Genomic DNA, 14,055 nt, shown 5'->3' with positions numbered 1-14,055 from the left:
TCCATGCTCAAAAGCAACCAGTATTAGTTCCTTTTTTTTATACCTCCAGGGACATGAAATCTGGACATACACTATAATAATAAAACATAGAATCTTAGATTTTGGAAGGAACTTAAAAATCATCTCATTAAATATTTTTATTATACATAAAAAGATTCCAAAAGGCAAAGTACACAGCCAATTTGGCAAATTAAGAAGTAGATATGAACTTCTATTTCAGAGGTCTCTCCATTATTACACAAGACCTTCATATAACAGAAAGTGAGGTGATTTTTTCATAGTACGATTATAGAACCTTTTTAGCTTTTCAGTGTGCAATACTGAGAGCAGGGGGTACAGAGAGGAACTCTTCTCCTTGTCTCCATGCTGCCTGTTGGCTCACTTCTATTCATGTTTTTCTCCAAGAGAAGAGAGTGCTCACCTGTTTGGTCAGAACCTGAGAAGTTGATTGAACTGTATTTATTGGAAGCAGGATCAGTGTACATTAAAATGTCATGTGCATATGACTTCCTCTTCTCTGTTCCATGAATTCATTTGCATGTAACTAGCAGATGTGTTAAACCTATCCTGTCCCTCTGGGAAGGCTGGCCTTCTCTTTCATTCTGTTTGGCTTTCTTCTTCCGTGTGGCTGGCTCAATGGTACTTAAATCCTAAGACTAGGATTCTGGCTTCAAGGAGAGGGTGGGATCTACTTAGGTCTCTGAACTAACTTGTGTGCTTTGACCAAGCCTTATCAGGTATACCTACATGGAAAACAAAGGCTATGGTATAATGGAGTTTGGTTATATTTTTGAGTAGCACTAAGAAATCTCTGCTTTCTTGAATTCCCTAACTAAACACCCAAGGCACTGTTGATTTTAGAAACTACTTAATGGAAACAGTTGTTTGGTATGACTGTTAATCAACAATTTGTTACAGTGTTCAGCATTTGATCCATAGAGGACCCAAATAAAATATCAATGCCCTCATTTGGACTGTGTGAAGTTTGGAATACAGCAAAGTTACACTGAGAAGGAAAACTGTACACTCCTTTCATGAACAGTGAAATGAATTACCTCTGTCGAAGCACTGAAAATACTAAGGACAGTGGCAACCCGATTGGTTTTATGATGACCCATGTTGCACTTCCCTGAAACTATGTTAGATACTGTGATTAGGGGGAACCCCTTGTGTAAGGACTCCCCATATACTTCTTTCAATGGGAGAACAAGGAAATACACAGAATGCCAAGGAATGTTTGTTCTTACAGCTACTAGTAATGGGCATTACCAGTGAAGAGGAACTTTCAGTTATGCAGAATTAAACTGATGTGCTGGCGTGAAGACAGTAACCAGACCAAAGGATAATAAATACTGAATCGGGCAGAACAGTTTATATGATTTTTAAAAAAAACAGGGGGATGAGAGGTAATAAATAAGCAGGAAATTTGACAGGGGCCCTACAGAGGATTTGTGGCACATTAACAATAGTTGGGAGCAGGGAAACCTACTCTATCTAAATCTGATAGTTAACCTATCAGATCTGTTCCAATTATCCCAGCCTGGATGAGTTTAGAGTCAAGGATGCTGAAGATAAATAGGGAAATAAGGTGTAGCACAGGTAGTTATTTTAATACACCGAATAAGGTTGTGAGGGAAAAGGACGATTAACTTGAGGGTCAAGAAATCTTCAGTTGACCCCTGGTAGGAGGTCCAAGATTGTAGGATATAGTTAATGTCAAGTGGCAAAGGATAGTGTAAAACCCGTGAGGGATTACTAACGGTGATGCAAAATGTACCATAACATCATCAGAGAAATGGAAGGGCAATATTTAGGTATGAGGATTGAAGTTTAGGGCAAATGAAAATGGTATGGTAGGTAGCACCAGAGTCACCATGAAGCTGAAGATGGAGAAATAAAGAACTATCCATCCAGTTCTTGCCTTTACTGGAATATGTGAGTGGATGAATATATTAGAATGGATGTGGTGAAGGTCTTTGTCACTACCAGCTTAAAGCCAAATGCCTTTAAGAGACAGAGAAGTTTGTTCTTCATGTACTTTCAGTTGGACTTGCAAAATGGGAGCCCTGAGGATTGCTTGAGCCTTCCTTTGTAGTACATATCAGGCAGTGTCAGATTCAGGAAGGACACAGGAAATTTCCTCTCTCATTAGGAAACAATGGGATCAGGAGTGCCAATCTCCACCTCCTGTTAATCCTCTGTGGACCAGGAGAAAAGATCCTTGGAAGTAACTGCTCACTATCATGATTTAAACAGGGTAGTTCCCATGATTTAAATTAGTGTCTGTTGTGCCAAGCATTGTAAAAACTGTTTAAGAGGTTCAACAAGCTGACTGTGACTGGGATTTGTCTGTGATAGATTCGGTTATGCTATCTTCTTCTTTAAAGTTTACTTAACTATAGTTGATTTACAATGTTGTGTTGGTTTCAGGTGTATAGCTTCAGATTGTTTTCCATTATGGGTTATTACAAGATACAGTTTGAATACAATCTCATGTGCTATGCAGTTGTTTATCCATTTTACATATAGTGATGTGTATCTATTAATTCCATACTCCTAATTTATCCCTCCCCACCCCCTTCCCCCTGTGGTAACCATAAGTTTGTTTTCTATGTTTGTGAGTCTGTTTCTGTTTTGTAAATAAGTTCATTTGTACTATTTTTTAGATTTCAAATATAAGTGATATATAAATTTGTCTGACTTACTTCACTTAGTGTGATAATCTCTAGGTCCCTCCATGTTGTTGCAAATGGCATTATTTCATTCTTTTTTACAGCTGAGTAATGTGTGTGCATGTGTGTATATATATGTGTGTGTATATATATTTGTATGTTTGTATGTATATCACATCTTCTTTAACCATTCATCACATTTAGGTTGCTTCCACGTCTTGGCTATTATAAATAATGCTGCTATGAACATTGGGGTGCATATATCTTTTCAAATTAGAGTTTTCATCTTGTCCAGATATATGCCCAGGAGTGGGATTGTTGGATAGTATGGTAACTCTATTTTCAGTTTTTTAAGGAACCTCCAGACTGTTTTCCATAGTGGCTGCACCAGTTTACATTCTTATCCAACAGTGTAGGAGGGTTTCCTTTTGGCTAGGCTATCATCTTGATCTCACTCTCAGAGAGGTCAAGCACAGTTTGCTTGGACATGAGAAGGAATGTAATATATGTTTATGGTCCTTCCCCAAGGACGTCTGACCTCTCCAACTCACTGCTACAATTTGGTGAGACTGGATTTAGACATGATCACCATTAAAATTAAGTTAATTCATTATATTTATTATATTATGTTCATTGTCCTCTTATAAGGAGAAATTCAGGATATTTGAGAGCTGTCATGGCACATATAACTAGCCGAATGGTTAATCAATCCAGTTAAGATTGAAAGCTTAGCAAAATTAGTGAAATTTCTAAAGATAACTTTGGGCCAGGAGAAGTATTCTATGCATGGTAAATAATAAATTACTCTCTCTCCAGGACCCTGCCAATAAAAAGGGGCAACACCTTGAAGGAATATTTGGCAATGAATATTCCTGAAAAATATATAATGAGTAGTAGCCCAAGGATGCCGCTGAGACCTTACTATTCTAATACATTCACAGATAATTTTAGAAGTTTCAGACACCACAATCTGTCCAAATTGAAGGCTTTGAATGAAGTATAACACTGCCACCTCGTGGCGACCACTGGGATTTTTGGACTCAAAATGTTCCTAATGATGGCGCTAGAGAGCCCGTTTGCCAGTACGCTGCTGGGCTCTGACAAAAACAGTCCCCGTAACCTCAGAGCGGCAAATATTCTAAGATCTGAACCACCTAGGATATGATATGAGTGATATCAGAAAGAGGTTGCGGTAAAGAGGAAGCTGCACAACAAAATTCTCAAAAAAAAAAAAATGGAATTCGTTTCAAGAGAGGTGTCCTGAGGAGTTAGAACACGTGAGCAGGTAGCACCTCTGCTTTCCAACCATTTCACGGTTCACTTCTGTTGTCTAAACCTCATGACTCTTTCCACTAAAATGTAATGAGTTTCTTGGTTTACCCATGAGAGGTCCTGTATAGTAGAACTTCAATATAAAAGTCAGCTACTCTTTGCTAGATGGACAGTAAAAACCCAGTCAAATAATGTTAAGGTAAGTTCAAGCAATGGGCAGAGTTGACAGCAGTGCACAAGACAGTGAGGGGAGATTTTAGTTCTTTGCTTCAGGGCTATGCTTGGACATTTAAAGAGTCATAGGCAGCAACCAACAGGGAAACCATGGTGAATGAGAGATAAAAATGCTTCCAGTATAGGGGATACAGCTGTTGAAACCCTTGTGGGACTTCCAACGGAGGAGCATAGTAGGTCACAAAGAAGGCCTCTCTGAGGACTGAGCTGGTTCAAGAAGGGTAATGGAATGCCAAGCTGATGCCCTGCCGCTCTCTGGAAGTAGCCACCTGGATGACTTACACGGGTACAGTGGTGCCAACACCACGTTACTCTGGGTAGAATAATGACATATTCCACTTGTCTCTTACCTCAGACATGAACATGGTAAGAGACTGTTGAGTGCTAACAAAAACAACAAAAAAGTAGCCATTTGAAGGTGGCATTCGGAAAACTCTCTTGGGAACAGAGATCCAAGCATTTAAGCCAGTGAACTACATAGGATTACTATCTGCAGCCCCTAGAGGATTGAAATGAGTTTGATATTTATTCTATATTGGGTTAAAACTCAAACACTGTCAAGGGCTATTTGGTTCCCAGTCATCCATCTGTCTGGACCCAAGTGTGCATTCCTATATCCCAGTGTGTGGAAATGGGCCCCCTAAATCCCAACATGCTCTCTGTAAAGTAGTTGTTCAACTGATACTAAAATTGGTCATTGAAATACTATCGAAAATATAGTGTAAAGATATGAAGGGCTGGCTAGATCAGTTAGGTAACTGTGTGTTTTGTCCAAATGTGAGGAGTAGTGAAGTGGGAACAGTTCTAAAGTTTTTTGGGTACTGGAGATCCGTATGGTTCTGGCCATCAATTTCACCAAGCAATTCTCAGACACCAGCTGGGTGACCTCTAAGTTAACTCAATTCTGACACTATCTACCTGGAGTTAGTGTCAGATCCTACAAGTTAAGAGCTCCAAGACTGACAGCCCCCACCCCCACATACACAGATATTTCAGACACCAATCACGAGTCCAGGTTGTCACTCACTAGCATAGATTAGAGGTTGCAACGACCCCCTCCTTGGATTTGATTAATTTGCTAGAGCAGCTCACAGAACTCAGAGAAACATTTTATTTACTTGATTACCAGTTTATTCAAAGGATATAACTCAGGAACAGCCAGATGGAAGAGATGCATAGGGCAAGGCATGCGGAAAGGGCTCAGAGCTAGGCACGCCACTCTCCTGGAATCCCCACCTATTCATCAGCCTGGAAGCTCTCCAAACCCTGTCCTTTTTGGTTTTTATGGAGACTTCATTGCATAGGCATGATTGATGAAGTAATTGGCCCTTGGTGACTGAACTTAATCTCCAGACTCTCTCCCATCACTGGAAGTTGGTGGGGAGCGGGGTGGGACTGAAAGTTCCAACCCTCTAATCATGTGATTGGTTCTTCTGACAGCCTGACAGTAATTGGAACATTACCCAATGCCTTTGCTTCCAACAGTGGGTTCCTTTCCTACCCCATCTCGCTGATATTACTACTCTCCTGAATTATCTATTTATTGTTTCTCTGCTTCTTAGAATCGTTTTAAAAGTCAGTTTATGTATGTCCTTATGATATGCTGTTTAGTTTGTCTTGTTCCTGGACTTTCTAAAACTCTTACCTACTGACAGTCTTTATATGCCCTTCTAAATTCTCTTTGGTGTGATCAGAACCAGAAGTCTGTTACTTGCCACAGTCACCTTGCCAGCTGCGTTCTCATTACCTGCTGCCAGTGGGAGGCAGCTGTGCCAGACTGGAGCGCAGAAAGGATCTGACACTATCTCCAGGCAGCTGTGGTTATTTTTCTGCTTCTTTTCTAGGTACCCTATGCAGTCACCTATGTTGCTTTCTAGTTTTCATGGGGACCAGGACAATGCCTTGTCCTTGTCCCACTGCTCCCAGGGCTGGTGATATTCAGCCAGCCTACATGATGCTTTTGTGTGAATTAGTATAAAACGCTTCCTCACTCTGAACAGACACAGTCCTGCACCCAAGTGCACTTGGGGCGAGTGCTGATTTCAGCCCTCCCCCAGGCAGGGCCCCTCTTGTAGGAGACAGCCAGCATTCCCATACCCAGCGATCCTGGGGCCGGGAATCTTATTTCAGGGTACCAACCTTCCTGGTAGTTATTTTCTGGTGCTGGCTGCACCTATCGGAACCTCCAAGCTGTCTCTTATTTCTAGATTCCCTATTCCTGTCCTCTACGTATCTGCTAGCCTCTGTGGATCAGTCAAAACTCAGTTACAGGTGATAGGAATCCCAGCTCAAACTTAATTAATTAGTGAAAGAAATGAATTGGCTCATGTAACTAAAATGGAAATAAACATAGATGTAGGCATGACTGAATCAGGTAGAATATCAAATGAAATCCTCTTAGCTCTGCTTTCAGTTTTGCATTGGCTTTATTCTCAGGCATGCTCTCCCTTCATACTGGCAAGATGGCCCTAGACACTCTAGGCCTAGACTAGAAATTCTCATAACTGAGTCTCATTGACCAGCGTAAGTCAAGTGCTGAACTAATCTCCATGTGCAGGGTCATGAATATGGTGGGGCTACATGTAAGCCCTTTCCACAAAAACTAAGAGGAGAAGCTATTGCTTCCCAGATCAGTTATCTACTGCTGGAACACAAGCCATTCCTGATTTTGTGGCTTAAAACAATAATTTGTTCTCTCTTATAATGCAGGGGTTGGCTGGCTTCAGCCAGGCAGTTCTGCTGGTTTCCCATGGGGTCCCCCACACAGATGCATTCCACTGGAGCACGATTATGCTGGAATGTCCAAGATGCCGCTCTCCACGTAGCCTCTAAGCATTCAGTCATCTGGCCTGGGCTTCCTTAGGGCATGGCATTTGGGATCTAAGAGGAAGCACACAAAAGCTGCCAGTCCTCTTAAAGCCGGCTCATGAGCTCCACAACATCCCTTGTGCTAATTTGACGACAATTTTGATGACAATATAGACAGTATAGTTATAAGGTGGGCCCAGAAGCTCCACTCTGCATGAGAGAAGCTGCAAGCAGAGATGGAAGGTTTGCTAAGGAAAACTGGAGTGCTCTTCCCAAGGGAAGGGCAATTAAAAAGAGAAAGACCACTCAAGTCCTTGTGGAACCATGTTGGACCATCTGACGCCCGCTACTTGTCTGTACCATATTCCTGTTTGTGTTCACATGGTTGTTGGACCGTGGGCTTTGCTTGCTGGAAGGGACACCCTCCATTTGCCTCCAGTTGGGCCTCTCAATTTAGGGAACAATCCTAGAAGCTCGATAGCTCTTTTTCTGTGAATCAGGCTAGTCTTTGTACCTTCAAGGGATATTAGAGACAAATTTTCATAAATATTGTTAACTTCTAGAATATAATGTCCAAGAGACATGATGGAATCATCCTCACTGGTGGCAGAGGAGGTGGGGTCTTTATTAAATATGTATCTTGGGATGGTTTAGGCAGAGAGGACAAACTTGGCAACCTGTTTTTCTAGGTCTAACCTATGACTCTATGGAAGGCTAATATGCAGTGATTCTCAAAGTGTGGTCCCTGGACCAGCAGCACCAATACCATCTGGGACTTGTTAGACATGCAAGTTCTGGGATCTCAGCCTTAACCTACTGAGTCAGAAACTCTGAGGCCCAGCAATCTGTGTCTAACGGGCTTCCTGGTGATTCTTGTGCATGCTAAAGTTTGAGAAGAACACTGTCATAGATAACCCATTAAAGTCTCTTAGGGAACAGTCATTTTCCTGAATTGTGCTGAACAGATAGCACTCACCCCGGGTTCAGATGACTCACTCCCAAGTAACTTGAGAGAGAAAACAGGGGCCAGGACAACTGGCATTTTATCAAGAGTCATTGTCTTTCAGATTGTTTCCACCTTCAGGACCCTATATAGCTATGAGGCCAGAATCATCTGTCCCTACTAAGTTTATTTTCTGTGCTGATAGCAGTGTGAGACCACTGTTGAGACTGAGGTTGACTAAAGAGGCCTCAATGGCCGTAGCACTGGTAATACCCCCACAGGACACTCTTCCCCTTCCTGTAATTGTAGCAACTCTTTCTCTTTAGCCTGGCCATTCTCTGCTTCCCATGGCTGAATGTGACACTAATTTTAACAAGCAAATCACAAAAGGGAAGCCTGAAGGCCTTTGAAAATGCTCCTGCATTCTTTATCTACTGGATGCCATGGAATGATACGTATTGTTGGCTCAAATGGAAGCAGGTAGCGAATGTAAGTGGTTGGTTGTGAATATAGCTCAGTTAGACCATGGGCTTCTGTTTCATTCAAAACCTCTGACCTGTAAATCACCCTGAAATGGACAGTGGGGAAAATACGAAAATGAGGAAGACACGCTCTTTCTCTTCTAGGGGTTCATAACATGGTAGAGGAAATAAAATACAGTTGACCCTTGAACAACATGAGTTTGAACTGTGCAGGTCCACTTACAAGTGGATTTTGGAATTTCCAATAGATAATGTGCTACAGTATGACAACATCTAAAGTTCCTCTGGTCTGCTGCTGTGGGAGGAACAGGGGCTACACAGGGCCATCTGTGAAGTTACCTTCCACTGCCCAGAGTGTCAATGCCCCTAAGTCCCACGTTGTTCAGGAGTCAACTGTACATGCACAACAATGAAACAGGTTGCAGATTGGGTCCTGAGAGATAACCCAAGTGCTATAAGAGTTCAAAGAGAATAGAGATTCCTTTAGGTGATCAGTGAAGGCTTAACAGAGGAAGTGGCATTTCAGCTGAGTCGTGAATATTTCATAGGTCAGAATATGAGTGTGTGTGGGCGGCAGCCCATGTTTGCCTGTGAAGAAGGCAGAGCCAAGAACCTTCAGGTGATACCTGTACCTCCAGCACCTGAGTCAGGAACTGGCACACAGCAAATGACCCACAAATATCACAGGTTCTGACTCAGACAAACACTAACTGACTAGCAAGGTTTTGGTTTTTCCTTTCTTTGGAAGAAAAGAGTAAAGAAGTAACTGTATAAAATGTAAAAATTGATTGGAAGACACTTGCAGAATTCACAAACATTAAGATGGGAGAGCGAAGTGCTTTTTCTGAATCTTAAAAACATGGCATTTGGTGAATTTGAGCGGAGTGAACTTTCGAGTAGCACATGAGAGGCATATACACAGCTGGGATAGACAGAGGAGCCAGAGACCCAGATGAACCAGATGGCATAAGGCCCTGGATTCCAGGCTAACACTTCTGACTTTTAATAGGGAGTCGCTGAAGGATCTCTGAGCAGAGTCTGCTGTGGGAAAAGTAATAATCAGAGTCAGTGAGAAACTCAGCACTGCTTTTGGTGATCACAATAGGAGAATGAAAATGCATTAAGCACTCAGATAATGACAGGAAAAATGCAGGCCAGTTTTGAATGTTATTCTATTGAACTCAAGCAACCTTGGACAGACACGACTCATCCCATCTACCGGTTGAGGAACCCAAGCTTTGAGAGGATTAAAAACCTTTTCAAACATTACACGGCTGGTGGATGGGCACTGTATCCTTTCCAACACTGTAAAAAAAGTTCCATATTTTAACATGGATAGTTTGTTTTCCTTTCTAATAATACTCTACTTCTTCTTCGTTATGCTGGTTTCTTGAACCCAGAAACTAGTAACTGACTTATTTGGAGGTGGGCAATATTCTGAGAAATATTATAATTTTGATTTGGGGGAAGTTGATGGGGCAGAGATGGATAGCAGACCACTGAAGATATGTAATCTCTTTCCAGAAAAAAGTGCTGATGGGAAGCAGTTGCCCATCCAGGACTACCTTACCCAGTTCTTTTACATCTGGTTCTTGCCAATAAAATTTGAGCAGAATTAAAAAATACAGTAAACCAGTGTATATAACAAAAAAGCAGACTCAACAGATATAGAGAACTAGTGGTTACTGGGGGAGAGAGGGAAGTCGGGAGGGGCCAGATAAGGGAAGGGGATTAAGAGGTATTAGATATAAAATAATCTACAAGGATACAGGGGAATATAGTCAACATGTTATGATAACTATAAATGGAGTATAACCTTTAAAAATTGTGAATCACTATATTGTACACCTGTTAGTTATATAATATTGACTCTACTTCAATTTTTTTTAAAGTGTGTTAACTCTGGTCTGAGTGTCTTCTCCACACACTTCCCCTCAGTCCCCCAGTGGAACAGAAAGGATTCCAAAACCCAAGAGGAGAGGGGAGCCACACACCAGTAGAGCCTGGGACTCAGTGATCACATGGAAAGCTGCTGGTCAGTCGACTGCTATTTGAGCAAGAATAAAACCTCGATTGTATTAAAATATTGAGGTTTAGGAATTCATTTCTTCCTGGAGTCAATCATAATTTAATTAATCAGTTGTTACTATATTTATATCATCATTACAAAGTAAATATAGCAGATATGAGGAAAATGTGTTTATGTGGATTTGTGGCTTGGATTATATAAAGATATGACTTATAATAGCATACAGTTTACAGCAAAATGCCAAAATGTACAGAAAAAAGAAAAGCAGTAAGCTGGCCTTTTCACTATTTGGATCTAAGAGTCTTGATGCAATTACAAAGTGTTTCTACAACCACAGAGTTTGTCACACAAAGCCTAAGTGTTTTGAATAAATGAATTATTCTTCCATGCTTAGCATCATGGTCTCATTGGGTTTTCCAACAGAAATGAACTATGTGGATAAATTAAAGCACTCACTGTTCCTCCATTAGACCTCTTGGTTTTCTCTCTCTGATACCAATGAAAATCGAGTGATATTCAGAAGCAATTGGAGCCAAATTGAGAGATATTTAACAATTAGAAATTCTCATTTATTAAATTGCTTTCCTTTAGTTTAGCAGTATGAAAAATAACCCCAGGACTTTTTCTGGGCAAATGTGCTTGTTCGAGACAACCTGTTTACACTGAAGTTTTTCTTTATATATACAGTAGTGGCCTTGTAAGTGATTAAGATAATTAAGCTGAGCAGAATTTTGTTTGGCTCTCACTCAACAGCTTTTCCTCCTCTGTTTCCCACGGTCCTTGTGGAAACAGATCTCCAGCTTCTGCCCACAACCAGCTCTTTTTTCCCCAGAGTGTGTCTATCTGGCATGGCAAAGAAACAAGGAGCCCTCTGTTCCCAGGCACCCACGCACCAATGTCCTTCTCTAGACCATTATCCTCCTTAAACGCTGACACTAATGTGTAGAAGTATATTTCTTAGGACAACCACCAATAATTCAATCTGCTTTGAATCTATTCCTCCTTCAACCATTAGTTGTAACTTAGGCTCTTTTTGGGGACCCGTACCCCCAAGTACATATGGATATGTAGCAAAATGAAGGAATTCAGAGAAAGGGAAATCAGAGTGGTCTGGTGTAGTCACTTTTTTTTTTTAACATTTTTTATTGATTTATAAACATTTTACAATGTTGTGTCAAATTCCAGTGCAGAGCACAATTTTTCAGTTATACATGAACATATATAAATTCATTGTCATATTTTTTTCTCTGTGAGCTACCATAAGATCTTGTGTATATTTCCCTGTGCTATACAGTATAATCTTGTTTATCTATTCTACAATTTTGAAATCCCAGTCTATCCCTTCCCACCCTCCACCCCCTTGGCAACCACAAGTTTGTATTTTATGTCTATGAGTCTATTTCTGTTTTGTATTTATGCTTTGTTTTGTTTTTGTTTTTGTTTTTGTTTTTTAAATTCCACATATGAGCGATCTCATATGGTATTTTTCTTTCTCTTTCTGGCTTACTTCACTTAGAATGACATTCTCCAGAAGCATCCATGTTGCTGCAAATGGTGTTATGCTGTCGGTTTTTATGGCTGAGTAGTATTCCATCGTATAAATATACCACCTCTACTTTAACTAGTCATCTGTTGATGGACATTTAGGCTGTTTCCATGTCTTGGCTATTGTAAATAGTGCTGCTATGAACATTGGGGTGCACGTGTCATTTTGAAGTAGGGTTCCTTCTGGATATATGCATAGGAGCGGGATTCCTGGGTCATACGGTAAGTCTATTCCTAGTCTTTTGAGGAATCTCCACACTGTTTTCCATAGTGGCTGCACCAAACTGCATTCCCACCAGCAGTGAAGGAGGGTTCCCCATTATCCACAGCCTCTCCAGCATTTGTCATTTGTGGATTTTTGAATGATGGCCATTCTGACTGGTGTGAAGTGATACCTCACTGTAGTTTTGATTTGCATTTCTCTGATACTTAGTGATATTAAGCATTTTTTTCATGTGCTTATTGATCATTTGTATGTCTTCCTTGGAGAATTGCTTGTTTAGTTCTTTTGCCCATTTTTGGATTGCGTTGTTTGTTTGTTTCTTATTAAGTCGTACGAGCTGCTTATATATTCTGGAGATCAAGCTTTTGTCAGTTTCATTTGCAAAAATTTTCTCCCATTCCGTAGGTTGTCTTTTTGTTTTACTTATGGGTTCCTTTGCTGTGCAGAAGCTTGTAAGTTTCATTAGTTCCCAGTTGTTTATTCTTGCTTTTATTTCTTCTAGGAGAAAATTTTTGAGATGTATGTCAGATAATGTTTTGCCTATGTTTTCCTTAGGAGGTTTGCTGTATCTTGTCTTATGTTTAAGTCTTTGATCCATTTTGAGTTGATTTTTGTGTATGGTGTAAGGGAGTGTTCTAGCTTCATTGTTTTACATGCTGCTCTCCAGTTTTCCCAACACCATTTGCTGAGGAGACTGTCTTTATTCCATTGTATATTCTTGCCTCCTTTGTTGAAGATTAGTTGACCAAAAATTTGTGGGTTCATTTCTGGGCTCTCTATACTGTTCCATTGGTCTATATGTCTGTTTTTGTACCAATACCATGCTGTCTTGATGACTGTAGCTCTATAGTAATGTCTGAAGTCTGGGAGAGTTATTCCTCCAGCCTCTTTCTTTCTCTTCAGTAATGCTTTGGCAATTCTAGTTCTTTGATGGTTCCATATAAATTTGATTATGATTTGTTCTAGTTCTGTGAAATATGTCCTGGGTAATTTGATAGTGATTGCATTAAATCTGTAGATTGCCTTGGGCAGTGTGACCATTTTAACAATATTGATTCTTCCAATCCAAGACATGGGATATCCTTCCATTTTTTAAAGTCTTCTTTAATTTCCTTCATCAATGGTTTATAGTCTTCTGTGTATAATTCTTTCACCTCCTTGGTTAGATTTATTCCTAGGTATTTTATTACTTTGGGTGCTATTTTAAAGGGGATTTTTTCTTTACTTTCTTTTTCTGTTGATTCATCATTAGTGTAAAGAAATGCAACTGATTTTTGAACGTTAATCTTGTAACCTGCTACCTTGCTGAATTCTTCGATCAGCTCTAGTAGTTTTTCTGTGGACCTTTTAGGGTTTTCTATATATAGTAACATGTCGTCGGCATATAGTGACACTTTTACCTCTTCTTTTCCAATTTGGATCCCTTTTATTTCTCTCTCTTGCCTGATTGCTGTGGCTAGGACTTCCAAGACTATGTTGAATAGGAGTGGTGATAGTGAGCATCCTTGTCTTGTCCCAGATTTTAGTGGGAAACTTTTGAGTTTTTCACCATTGAGTACTATGCTGGCTATAGGTTTGTCATATATAGCTTTTATTATGTTGAGATATGTTCCCTCTATACCCACTTTGGTAAGAGTTTTTATCATAAATGGGTGTTGAATTTTATCAAATGCTTTTTCTGCATCGATTGAGATGATCATGTGGTTTTTGTCCTTTCTCTTGTCGATGTGATGTATTACATTGATTGATTTGCATATGTTGAACCACCCTTGTGTCCCTGGGATGAACCCCACTTGGCCATGATGTATAATCTTTTTCATGTGTTGTTGGATTCTATTTGCTAATAT

The sequence above is a fragment of the Camelus ferus genome, chromosome 2 (assembly GCF_009834535.1).
Source record: "Camelus ferus isolate YT-003-E chromosome 2, BCGSAC_Cfer_1.0, whole genome shotgun sequence".
In the NCBI taxonomy this organism is placed as follows: Eukaryota; Metazoa; Chordata; class Mammalia; order Artiodactyla; family Camelidae; genus Camelus; species Camelus ferus.
Note: the sequence above shows the minus strand (reverse complement) of the source record.